The following is a 13,585-nucleotide window of genomic DNA, read 5'->3' as shown; positions in this document are numbered from 1 at the left end:
AAACCTTGTCAATTTCTTGCTTAAAGTTAGGCATAGGGCCAATGGGCATTTTCATGTAATGGGAAGGGTTGGACAATTGTTCATTTCCCTCCCCCAGATAATAATCCGTATCCATGATAACAGTAGTCACACCCTTATCCACTGTATAATGACAATGTTTTTGTTATCTCTTAGCTCTTGTAGTGCCGTTTGTTCAGCATTGGAAAAATTGTGTTTCAAAAGAAAAAAATGACCCAAATTAAAATGAATGTCCATAAGAACTGCCTGTTGGAAAATGCCAACATTTTTATTCATAGGTGGAACAAAATCCAGTTTTAAGAATCTTAATTCACTAGCTCTTTGAGAACATTCCACAGATCCAAAAAACAATTTGAGATTAATTCTGCGACACAAACTGTTAACATCAGTAACAATATCAGACTCATCCACAAAGAACCCTGGCACATAGTTCAAACCTTTATTCAAAAGTTTCTTTTGGTCATCAGTTATCACAGTCCTCGAAATATTCAGAATATTATAGTCTATTGAGTCATAAACACCTGAAGCAAGGCTTCTATAGTATCTCGCTTGGTGTTTTCTGTGTTTTCTCCCACCCCTCCTCCTGACATGTTTAAAGGGTGGGTGTGGCTTCTTTGTTTTTTGAGGACTGGGGACTCCCTGGTGTTGGTCATTTCAGTGTCTGTAGTGGATGACTCTTCTGCAGATGTGCTACTATGTGTATTGAAGTACCCTTTCAGAATGGATCTGAGTCTTTTTTTGTTTCTGCTCCTTGTGACTTGTCTAGTTTCCATAAACCTAACTGTTTTAGATGTATCAAAACGTCTAACTTTTTGATAGTCGGTCAAGTCCCTGTTGAATTTCTTGATTTTTTTTATCTTTAATCTGTTTTTCAAAACAAGTAGTTCCTTTGACAGTCTCTTTAGGCAGATGGAATATTGCGGGTGTCCCTCAAAAGATTTGAGCTCCCCACATAATTCCCTAACCTCATTGGTGTTGGTTTCTATAATCCGTTCATAGTATGAGCTGAGAATCCGTACAAAAGTCATAGAAGCCTGTAGTTGAGTTTGATACCAATCTTGTGTCAAGATATCATCTATCTTGCCCACAAGTGGTTAAATTTTGACTCTAAATCTCCTTGGGGTGATATCTTTATTCATGTAGGCCTTAAAAAACCTCAAATGCCAAATGTTTGTTCGCAAACATTTCATGCCTTTACTCAGTCTATTAAAAGCAGAGTTGCAGCCGTCAACTGGATCCATTTGTTGTTCAGTACCATTATCTTTTGAGGAACTTCGAGGAACATGAACTTTTTAAGACCCCAAATGAGGTACGTTCCTCGTAATGAGGTACACTTGAGGGGTATGTTTCAAGCTTTTTTTTAAAGTTGTTTCAGGTTTCAACTTTGTTACTTAAGAAGTTAACTTGTGATTGTTTCTGCCATTTCACACTGAGCTAATCAGAGGAAGTCAGAGGAAGAGCTCTGAGCTAACTAATCTGTGATATATAACATTAAATATCCTGTTTTTTTGCTTATTTCTGAGTTATTAATAGCACTTTTATTTTACACTGTGTGTGAGGTATTAAGTAGAATTTTCTACAATTGCTAAGAATCTAGTTGGGTTTGTTTGTTCTTTTTTGTTTCCCACTCTCCCTCCCTGTTGGTATCCTGTTTTTATACTTGGTGGCTTTGCAGTTGCCCTCTCCTACTGTAAATTTGATCTGGAACACTCCTCCCAGTCTAGTGTCATTACCTCATTCTACCTATTCCAGTGAGAACATTTGAGAAGGCCATCCCAGTTAGTTTTTGCTCCTCCTTTCCCCTTTCCACTTTACAAAAAAAATAAAATAAAAATGTTTCTAAGCTTGTTTCCTGCTGTTCCTATAAGTTGTCTAACCCAGATACAGATTTGCTGTATCCAGGACTATTTGTAAGCTTCTGAGCCCCCAAGCCTTTCTGTGTTGGAGGGAAGCCTTCCAGCTTAATTTTGTTTCTTAGAACTAGCCAGTTTTCTAGTTTCAGTACTCAAATCTGTTTATTTGAGCTCAGCACTTGTTCAGAACTCATTGTAAGCACTAAATAAGCTACAAATTACTACAGCACTCAACTTTCCTCACTTGTCTAGAGGAAAACAGTTTTTAGTACTTAATAAATAAGCACCTATCCAGGCATGTCTAAGGGTCAGCTCCCAGTGTTTTCTCCTGTCTACCTGATGAATCTGGGCATCTTGGGGAAATGCAGCAATTGCCTCATGTACCCAGACAGCCCTCTCCTCCTACCACCCAACACTACAACCTGTGAGAGATGCACTTATATAACCAAACTGGAAGCAAAGCTCTCTTCACCCAAGACTGGTGGAGGCTCAAAAATATCTACCCAAGCAACAGGGACCTCCAAAGCAGAAATGCAAGCAACCTCCACCCCCCAACACAACCCAAATGACACATAGCCCACAAATTCAGTATACCACTCAACCACAGCCCATAAGGCATAACAACGTACCCAACATTCTAGTCATAGATGACTCTATAGTCAGGCACACTGATGTTCTACTCACCAGGCTAAACGAGGATAAAGTTACTGTCAGCTGCTTGTCAGGTGCCAGGATCCACCACATAATACACTCAGGTCACTCCACAGAAAGTACAAATATGACTCTGTCGTTGGCCATGTTGGTGTGAATGACCTGAAACATACCTCCCTGGACTACATGAAAAGAGACATGGAGAAGCCTTCTGATCTTGTAGTCCAGGCAGGTATGACCCTAGCCCTGAGTAGCATCCAGCCATCACCCAGAATGATACCACAGTACAATGACAAAATGATTGACTTCAACAATTGGCTAAGCTTCTGGTGTCATTCTAAGGGGATCCAGTATCTGTCTGCCTGGGATGCATTGAGTACCTTGTTCCCCATTGGGAAAGATTTGAATAAAGGTTTGAACTATGTGCCAGGGATCTTTGTGGATGAGTCTGATATTGTTACTGATGTTAACAGTTTTTGTTGTAGAATTAATCTCAAATTGTTTTTTGGATCTATGGAACATTCTCAAAGTTCTAGTGAATTCAGATTCTTAAAACTGGATTTTGTTCCACTTATGAATAAAAATGTTGGCATTTTCCAACAGGCGGTTCTTATGGACATTCATTTTAATTTGGGTCATTCTTTTCTTTTGAAACACAATTTCTCCAATGCTGAACAAACGGCACTACAAGAGCTAAGAGATAACAAAGACATTGTCATTATACAGTGGATAAGGGTGGGACTACTGTTGTCATGGATACGGATTATTATCTGGGGGAGGGAAATGAACAATTGTCCAACCCTTCCCATTACATGAAAATGCCCATTGACCCTACGCCTAACTTTAAGCAAGAAATTGACAAGTTTTTGAGTTTGGCAGCTTCAGAAGGTATTATATCTGAATCTGTCAAGGCACACCCTACAGTGAAGGATCCACAAAAACAATTACTTTACCTCCTACCCAAGGTACATAAATCCCTCAGTAAACCCCCTGGATGACCAATTGTTTCTGGTATAGGCTCTCTAACTGAACCTTTATCCGAATTTTTGACACTATATCTTAAACCATTACTTGGCATGATTCGAGCCAGGATACAAGACACCACTCAGTTTTTACAATTGGTTTCAGATACCCAACTTGAACCAGGATGTTTGCTGTGCACTCTGGATGTCAAGGCCTTGTATACCAACATACCACACTGGGCAGGATTAGAAGCCCTTAAATATTGGCTAGATAGAGCCCAGTTATATCCAGTGGGATTCAATATACTTTTGGTCTGCATGGCTGAGCATGTCTTGGATAAAAATGTATTCCATTTTCAGGGAGAATGCTTTTGGCAAACTAGGGGTACTGCTATGGGAGCATCTTTTGCTCCCATTTATGCAGACCTCTTCATGGGATACATTAAGGAACAATTGATCTATGATCCTACACACAACATTAACATAGACGAACTGGATGTTTGATGCAGATATCTGGATGATTGTTGGCTGGTCTGCGTTCTGATCAACAGTATCTATTGGAGTTTGTACAATATTTGAACCAGAACAAATGGGGTATTGAATTTACACTGACTTGTGATTTATGTGAGATTAATTTTTTGGACGTTACCATCACTTGTAATCCAGATGATACATTAAAAACCAAAACATTTTGTAAATACCCCCTATATAACAACTTGTTACATGCCACCAGCATGTATCCCAGCCACATCATTAGGAATATCCCCAAATCCCAGTTCCTCAGAATAAAAGGATTTGTTCTTCTGAAACTGACTATTTGGAATCTCAGCACGACTTGGTAGGCAGGTTTAGAGCTAGGGGCTACAGAGAATTTCACATCCAGAGTGCTAGGCAAGTGGCATCCAACTCGGACAGAACATCACTCCTGACTTATAGGGAGAAAAGCCAAGCTGAACAGGTGGGGACCATTAGACTAATTACCGCATACGGACGTAATATTAATATGATCAAAAATATTATTTCTAAACTTTGGAATATTCTTTGTGCCAACGATGAAATGACATCTCTTTTGGGACAGACCTGTCGGTATGGATATAGAAGAGGCAAAACGTTAGGTTCCTTCTTCTCCCATTACAAAAGAGTGAGTTCTGAGGGTATAGTATGCCACCAACTGACCATGACGGGGGATAGGCTTTGGGGCACATACAGTTGTGGACATTGTTCTTCTTGTCCATATATTTTCACATCCAAACAGTTTTCTAGTAGAAACACAAATTGTGTATATGACATGAAATTTTTTGGGAACTGTAACAGTGATTGGGTTATGTATCTTGCAACATGTACATGTGCTGCTTTCTATGTCGGACAGACACCACGACCTCTGAGAATGCAAATGTCCGCACATCGTAGTGATATGCATATCAAAAGGGACACCAACGCTTTATACAGACATTGTTTACACTACAACTCTGCAGATTTCAGTTTACGATCATTGACAAGGTCCATGGTGACATCCAATAAACGGATGGCATTCAATTCTTAACAAGAAAGAGAAGTATTGGATCATAAAACTGGGTGCTTTGTTTTCGCCTGGTGTGAATAATCATTTATGAATACAGTATGTATTATTATTACTTTTTGTATTAATTATGTTGAATGTACATTGTTCTTTTTATATTTTTCACACAGGAAACCATCTGAGCGAAGGGAAGAATTCTGATTGGAGGGCTTACCTTATAAATATGTATGGTGAACTATCTATGTGATTAATATTTTCTCCCACTGATGAAAGCCTTAGGGCTGAAACTGGTCTGGGATTTATTCATCCTAATAAAGCTTATGTGATTAAACATTACTATTTGTGCCTTTTTCATACTCTGACGTTTGGTGCTGGCTATTTTTTTCATGTTTTTAAGCTTAAAATGGCCCAGAAAGGCATTTAGCCTAGTACTAATCTAAGAAGATAAAAGGATTCCTAGAGATATCAAGGTCTTTAAGTTTTATGACCATTTTCATCATGCTAGTACCTTCCCTTAGGATGTGGCTCCTTTCCCCAGGAGGATCTGTCTGTCAATCCTGGAGTAAATCTTTGGGTGCCCATCCACACATCTAGGCTATGTTTAAAGGAAGCTGGTTAGCTGCACTACTTAATATACATGGTAAGTTTAGTCCTGAGATTTGGGAAGCATTGGGTTATATAAATCTGTCCTTCCACCATGTTCTGTGTATCAGTTGTTGACTAGTACCAGTGGAGCTACTGGACTTGTGGAGACACAGGAAGTCCAGGATAGCTAGATTCTAATGGAACGGTAAGCAAGGCAGAGATGTTCCCTCAAAAGTCTATAAGATGTTCAATAAAAGTACAGAACTTCCAGCTTCTCTTGATAGCTTGAGGGCTTTAGGCCTTTGATGTCTTTGGTTACAAACCTTTTGGGGTCTCTCTAATTGTTTGATATGTTAAGGAATCCACATCCTAAAGGGGACATTCACATACCTCTCAATCACTTAGAACAAGAAATCTGGACAAAGGCATTAACACTGGGGGACAAAGGCCCAAAAATAGGGACCCTTTTTAAATACTGCTCTTACAAACTAAGAAAATTGATAGAAGTATGACATGCAAATGCCTGTCATTATTTAATGATTTCAAAACTCAATGATTTGCCAGAAAACCCCATTGTTTTGTGAAACAGACCTAAAATATGAGACAAAAATCTGGACATTCTGTGAAAGTCTGTACAGTTGTGAGGTATGGGACATTATACTTGATAACTAGTCTGATCAATGCTGAGTATAAGGGAGTGGTTACCTCTTTAGACCTTGAAGGTACTTCTTTGGTACTTAGTTGTGCTAAATAAAAGGATTTTCTACCACACATTGCCAGATGATGGTCAAAACAGAGGGGATCATCAAGCCAAATTATTAGGTCCCTGACTATATTTACAGTTTATAGTGGTGTGTTGTTATATACAGTATGATCAGAGAATGGGTTGTCTACAAAAGTGATGAGTTTTCACTTTGTAGCATTTAGGTTGAGCCCATTTTTAGTTCTCCAAGAATTTACTAGAGAGAGCTCATTCTAGAGGGTTCAGGTGACAGATGAAGACTCCTCAGTTTGCAGTCATCTGCAGACTTTGTTAGAGATCTTGTCTCTCTTCTTGGAGCTCTGAGGAAATATTACTTGAGCTACACATCAGGCAGCATAAAGTTTAAGGCATCTGTATAGCGCATACACTTAAAACAGTAAATGAACTACAAACAGGATCAAATGTATTCTTCCAGTTACCAAAACAGTAACTGAACTACAAACAGGATCAAATGTATTCTTCCAGTTACCGAACAGCAAACTGAACTAATAAACAGCATTAAATGCATTCTTCCGGTTATCTATAATTTTATAAGAATATATATGTGAAAGTATAGATGTGTGTGATACTTTAGTAGATACACGTGTGTATGTTTAACTATACAGTGCTAAACATTATTTCTGCATGTATAACATATACAATGGATTACAGAGGTATCCAAAAGATTTTATTGTTTTGCTAAAACTGACATACAAGAAATTATATAACTGTATATCAGGAATGCAGAATCATAATAATGCTTGTCACTGAATGTAAATCTAAGCTGCTATATCAGAGATATTGTACTGTAATTACAGTTGTTGAGCTAGAAGGCAAGATGATTCACATTTGTTATAGGATGTATATTTTTCCATGTCAGACGCTACAATGTTTGCACCTGAAATCACATCAGTCTCTTTTGTGAAGGTATCTCTTTTTGTATACTAATGCGAAACATTAAACTTAGTGGAAATGATTTGCCCAGGTGTTAGAAGAATGTCAACCGTGAGCTGTCAACATGTACAAGTCCAGGCTTATAGGACTGCACACACACATACCTTTTGTTCTGTAACAATCACATCTTTGACAAGTGAGTACTATAGAAAAAGTCTGAGCTGCATTACATAAAACATGTAACAAATACAGAGAAAATGCAGTGAAGTTAATATGAGATGTCAACAGCAATTATACCACATGCAAGTACCACCAGCCTTAGTTATTAGATTTAACCTTGCTAAATGTATTACAGATTATCCAGGGAAATTTCTGAAATAAAAAAACTGCACTCATACAATCATACACATATGGTTACAGGTAAGAATTGTGATGTGAATGTCCTTTATGGAGTTTTTACAACAGCTTTGTCTACGAGATCTCAGTGCAGCAGGATAAGCTGTTGTGCGATCTCGTAGTCTGTATATATAACTAGCAGAGGGTGTGGGGGGTTGCAGAAGGGCTTGCTCTTCCTCAAAAATATATTTTTTTAAAGTTTCAGTAATTTTTAGACTCAATTTTTAAAATTTAAATCTAAAATTACTGTTCTTTCTGTGTTCGCTCTCAGGAGCTTTTGAGGTTTGATGATGCATACATACATATATCTATATATATGTATCTATCTCTCTCTCTCTCTCGCTATATATATATATATATATATATATATATATATATATATATATATATATATATATACACACACACACACACACACACACACACACACACACACACACATGTATATAAACCCCCCATGCCTCATTTCAAAGCTCCTTTTGTTATTTAATAGGTTGGACTATAGAAGGACAGCTTGATCTACACAAAATTTTGTACAACATAAGAAGTTGTGGCATGCAGTCCTCGAGGTTCTTTATAAAATTAACTGTCTTTTGACATCTGAGTTACCTGGAAAAAAATCTTTTTTTTCTTTTTTTGTGGGAATTTATGGTTAAGAAAGAATTTACATAAACCTAATGCAAATGCTAATCATACGTAAAAATAGTGAAAACACAAAACCAATGCAGATTCAAGGCACGACAGCATTCATCTCAATCAGCGACTTCATCAGAACAGTGATTCTCATATATACTCACATTTTAAAGCGCACAAGTAATATTTGTTTTTAAAGGTGTTTGTGTGGATTTCTAATTAAAACTGTTTTTTAACAGATTTTGTGGCTCCCCTGCTCTGTTGTGCCTTGAATCTGCAAATGCTAAGCATGGTATACTGTAGTTCTGAATGCCATAGACAGCACAGAGCAAAATATGTCACAGAGATTTTCAAAAGAAGTGGTTGAGTAAGTGAAGGCAAAAAACTTAGGTGTCAAGGTGTGTAAGGAGTTTGACTGGAAGAAGACTAGGGTGGTAAATCATGAGAAATGGATGCAGAAAGGGACAAAATAGCAAGAGCTATAGAGAGACACTGCATAAGGCAAAGCGATCATGGACTGTCTCAACTAAACAGGTTGAACGTCTATGGTAATAGGCATGCCTCTCAACTGTCCAGACCTTTGCAGATCATCCTTCATTTCACCTCATACGTTTGCCCTGTCTTTTATAAAATGTTTGATTTTCTGGTAAATCACTGAGGATTACTGTCAGTAAATAATACTAGACATTAGAGTCTCATACTTCTTATTCAGAAAATGCATGTTGATACAAAATCCATATTCTGTTAACATTTGAAGGGAAATTCTCCCTATTTTTGGTTTTGTCCTGAATCCTTGAGCAAAGAGGTTGAGAGCTATGATAACAGGTAGGTAGTAAAATATGTCTTCATTCAAAGAAGAAACTCTGATGCATGATTGCAACCAAAATAAAGTAAATAAGGGCAGGAATGAGGCCAAAGCTGTGCATAGTCATTTATTTATTAATGTACACAGCACTGTCTCTGTAAGATCTTCCATGAATAAGCTGCCTGTCAGTAAGACATCTGTGCTGTGATCTGGCTAGGCTTTTCAATCAGCTGACATTTTCTCCTCAAGCTCACCACGTGACTGCAGACAGTGGTTTGAAATTTTGAAAAGATTGAATATGTTACATTTGAAAATTTTATTTATAAAGCTGTATGTCAACCTAAAGTTACACTGTTATGAACTATGGAAGAAATTGAATTGCATGTGTCCTGCAGGAAGCTGTGTCGCCGTTAGTTACAAATCTTTCCTGTTGGGTCCCACAGAAATGGCTAGGGTATGTGGGGGGTGGACTGAACTGAGCAGCTGATTGTCAGATCACCTCTTTCTAATGGAAGGTAAGAAGTGAGGTAACCTATCAAATGCATGAACATACTGTTATTTCTTGTATAGAATCAGATGTATTCTCACAGGTAGTTAAGGCTCGCAGCTGGCACAGATTGGTATGACTGTGAGTTGTAGTTCCTGTGGTACAGAGGTTGATTCCTCATTTGTCTAATCGGTGACCTTGAACAAATCACTTAACCAGACATTGCTTGGGGGTAAATGGGAATTTGGGCTAGGATCCTCAAGGCCCCCTGGAGGACAAGTCTAATAATTACCACAAGGAAGGCAACTGAGATCCATCTACTGATATGAAGAGAGTGAGAGATCAGAGACGTATTACTATATCAAAGGTAGATACATTTAACATCTCATTAGCAATAGGTATGGGCCTGGTGGCTAGAGGGAGCATAAGAATGGTCCATAGAATAGTAATGAGGCAAAGCCTAAAAGTATTTGCAAGAGTTTTCGTATGTTACTTTGGAGGGAATAAAAGGCTTTTCTGATGGAATTAGGTTGAAATTCCTTAAATTCAGTGACATGCAACATTGATGTGGCTTAGTTGTTAGTTGGCGAGGCCGCTGATATTTTTCTTTATATGTTTATGGATTTACTGATTAGCCTACAAATTATAAACTAACCTACAGTAGTGTTGTACTGACATGTAACATGAAGCTGTACTGTACCACCTCCACAAGCCAAACACTGTATTCTAACATAAATAACGTTATGTTATGTGACCTGTAGTACTGCAATGCAGAACTCCACAATTTGTAATGCTGAAAATTGTGAGTCCTTATGTAAATATTGTACTTTGTGCCACAAATTATGCTGTCTCTGAAATTTGCTGTGCTTCTATACTGGTTGTAGATGAAAAAGGGTCCCAGGACCAGTCTACCTAGCTGGTCAAAACACAATCAATCAATCACTCAATCAATCAATTGATCAATATACATACATAAATGCATATATGCATACATACATGCAAACATAAAGTACACAAATAAATAGGTAAGTAAACAAATAAATAAATAAAAGGACTGCCAGTGACAGTGAAGTAGTTAGAAGTTACACATTCTAGTTGCTCCCATAATTTTGAAATTATTTTCAGTTTAAAGTATTTAAAGTTGAATGCATTTGGTATGTATAGTTTAAAGACATAATGAATAAGTTTTTATTTTTATTTTTTATTTTAGATTTGTTTATTGGGGTAGTACACTGATCATAACTGACCATTTCCAGGTATTGTCCCACTATGATTTTAGTTTTGGTATGTAATGATGGATTTTATTAAAAGCAGAAAAATACAAGACAAAAGTCAGACTTTCACAGTTGTTAGCTATGAAAGCATATGTGTTATATGCTAAATATGAAGGCAGGAAAATATGTGAAATGGAGACCAAATAATAGGGTTCAAGGAAGACCAGGCAGAGGACTTCTAGGGGAGAACAGTTGCAAATGTGCCCTATGGTAAGTTAATGGAAGCCATTAAAAGTGAAATCAGGGGCCAAGATTCGGTAGCAGCATAGTCACTTAGCTCTCTTACCTTAAAACTATTTCTGACAGGAATTTTATGTTTTAATGAATATCTTAAGAATTATTTTATCATCAACATTACTTAAGAACTTCAGGACATATAATGAAGGACTTTTTATCCTCTGACATCAAAAAATTCCTGTCAAATTCAACTGCAACAGGAACAAATCTTTCAGCTATTCAGAATGAGTCATACAAAAAGCTCTTCACAGGATTCCTCTCTCAATAAGAAACTACATTCTCTATTGTCAAACATCTAGGACCTGTCACTAAAAATTGACAAAATGGATAATAAACTGTATGCTTTTAAGGACAAATGCTGTCAACAACTGGAACAACTTCAAGAAATTATCATGCAATAAAATGGTCAGATGTCAGCTATGGAACAATCTTTTAATGACATGGATACTAGACTTTTCGAAGAAAAACACCAAACAGAATTCTTATTAAAACAAAATACTTATTTACAAGACAAACTAGATGACCTGGAAAACAGATCTAGGAGGAACAAAATTCGACTATATGGGCTTCCTGAGAAAATTGAAGGAGACAACATAATTAATTTTCGCGCATCCTGGATCCCTTCCACACTGAATCTACCCAAGTCACTTTCTTATGGCATCGAAACTTTAGGTAACACAGAAAACTCTGCTACAACAAAAACTAAACAAAGATCTGTTATTGTGAAACATTTCTCTAGTCAGGATAAAGACGTTTTTTAAAAAACTGCATGGGCTAATTCACCAGTTAAATTTCAAGATTCAGTAGTTAGATTTGACAATGATTATTCCTCAGCTGTGGTTTGGAAAATAAGAGAGTTTTTTCCTCTGATAAAAATCATTAAAAAAGAAACAACCGAACCCCCTTTTATTATTCCCAGCAAGACCAAACATCTTTTTTCCTGAAGGCATACAAATATTTGACTCAGCAGATTTGGCAACAAAATACCTATTCAACAATAATATATGTACTCAAGTGGAAGCAATGAACTGGACTAATAGTACTCCTAAAAGAGTTGCAGAGAAGAATGGCTGGAAAGCTGCAGAGCAAAGGAAAAAAAACTGAAGGACAATAAAAATACAATCTTTCTATGTTTTTATTCCTATTAAGACAATGTACTAATGTTAAACTTTTCTCCCTAGAAATCAGCATTTAATACAGGCACCCATTTTACTTCTCTTTTTTCACTTATTAAACATAAAAAAATATCTTTTACAAACAGTTATACTTAAAATCTTAAAAGTTCACAATCAATAATTTAAAAATGAGTATATACAATCAGTTTAATGCTTTCTGGAATTATGTATTTATTTTATTACATACTAGTAGCAGATATTTTGTACCTCTGTTTATTCCTTAATCTTTCTATCTGTCTCTTAATTTATAATAACAAAACATTGTTGGTAAATCAATACAGTAATAATTACTTTACTACTATTATACATGTGCAAATTATGCACCGGATTGAATCTTAAGCTTTACATTTGTCCAGAGTGAATACTGTAAACCAAGCATTAACTGTTTTGGTTTACAGATGCGACCAGTGGACCAATGGGTTTTATGTAATGATCAATCAAACAAAATGTTTTTCTTAGATGATTGTGGCACTGGTTCGTTCTCCTCAAGTACTCTGCTGTTCTGTTGGGACGATAGCAATCTTGTTTTTTTTTCAATCTTAATGTTCCTCACATTGTTTAGACTGAGCGTGCACTCTGGGGTTCACTGAACATTATTCTATTACTGTTTTTGTATGTATAAATGGTCTACAAAGCTGACAATCAGGCTTTCTATTTGCTCAGGGTGAGCATCTCATTGTCAACACTGAATGTTTTTATTGTATGACGTGATTGGTTGGCATTTGGCTTTTATACATTGATTAGATTAACTTCTGTTGTTGTAGCTAAATGTGTATGGCCCTAACCTGTTTACTTGGAGAGTCATGCTCTGCATTCTGGTTGAATGGCAGTATTCCTGTTTTTTTTTTTTTAAGAAGGGGAAAAAAATAAAATGGTTTCTTGCATTACTTTAACTTTGCAACCACTCTGGGACTCCCCAGCTTGAGCCATGCTGTTTCTTTTACTTCCCTGCAGTCCCATCATGCTGATTACATATGGAAACATCTTATCAAGTTCACTTTCATGTTTTAGACACTATCTCAGTGATGTCTCTCATTAGGTCAAAGGGCATCTCTAAAACATTTAGCTCTATGTGAGCTTAGTAATTTAAATTAAAAAATGCTTCTTCCAATTTTTTTTTTCTAGTTACTTATTAAAAATGCATGTATTGTTCTAAGCATTCTGTTTTGCACTAGTAACCGGCAAGATAAACGTCAAACAGCTAGCTTCACTTTGCAGATGGGAGTATAATTTACATTTGTTCCGAATACCCAAACTCTGGCTTACACATAATAGAGATTACTACATCAGATAAACATGAGGTATTTAAGAGGGGGATGGGGTTTATAGGCCTTCTGTAAAAGCTGTAGACTGG

Source organism: Protopterus annectens, chromosome 2.part1 (genome assembly GCF_019279795.1).
Source record: "Protopterus annectens isolate FY-2018-M chromosome 2.part1, PAN1.0, whole genome shotgun sequence".
Lineage (NCBI taxonomy): Eukaryota > Metazoa > Chordata > Ceratodontiformes > Protopteridae > Protopterus > Protopterus annectens.
The sequence above is the reverse complement of the archived record's forward strand: the minus strand, read 5'-3'. Positions refer to the sequence as shown.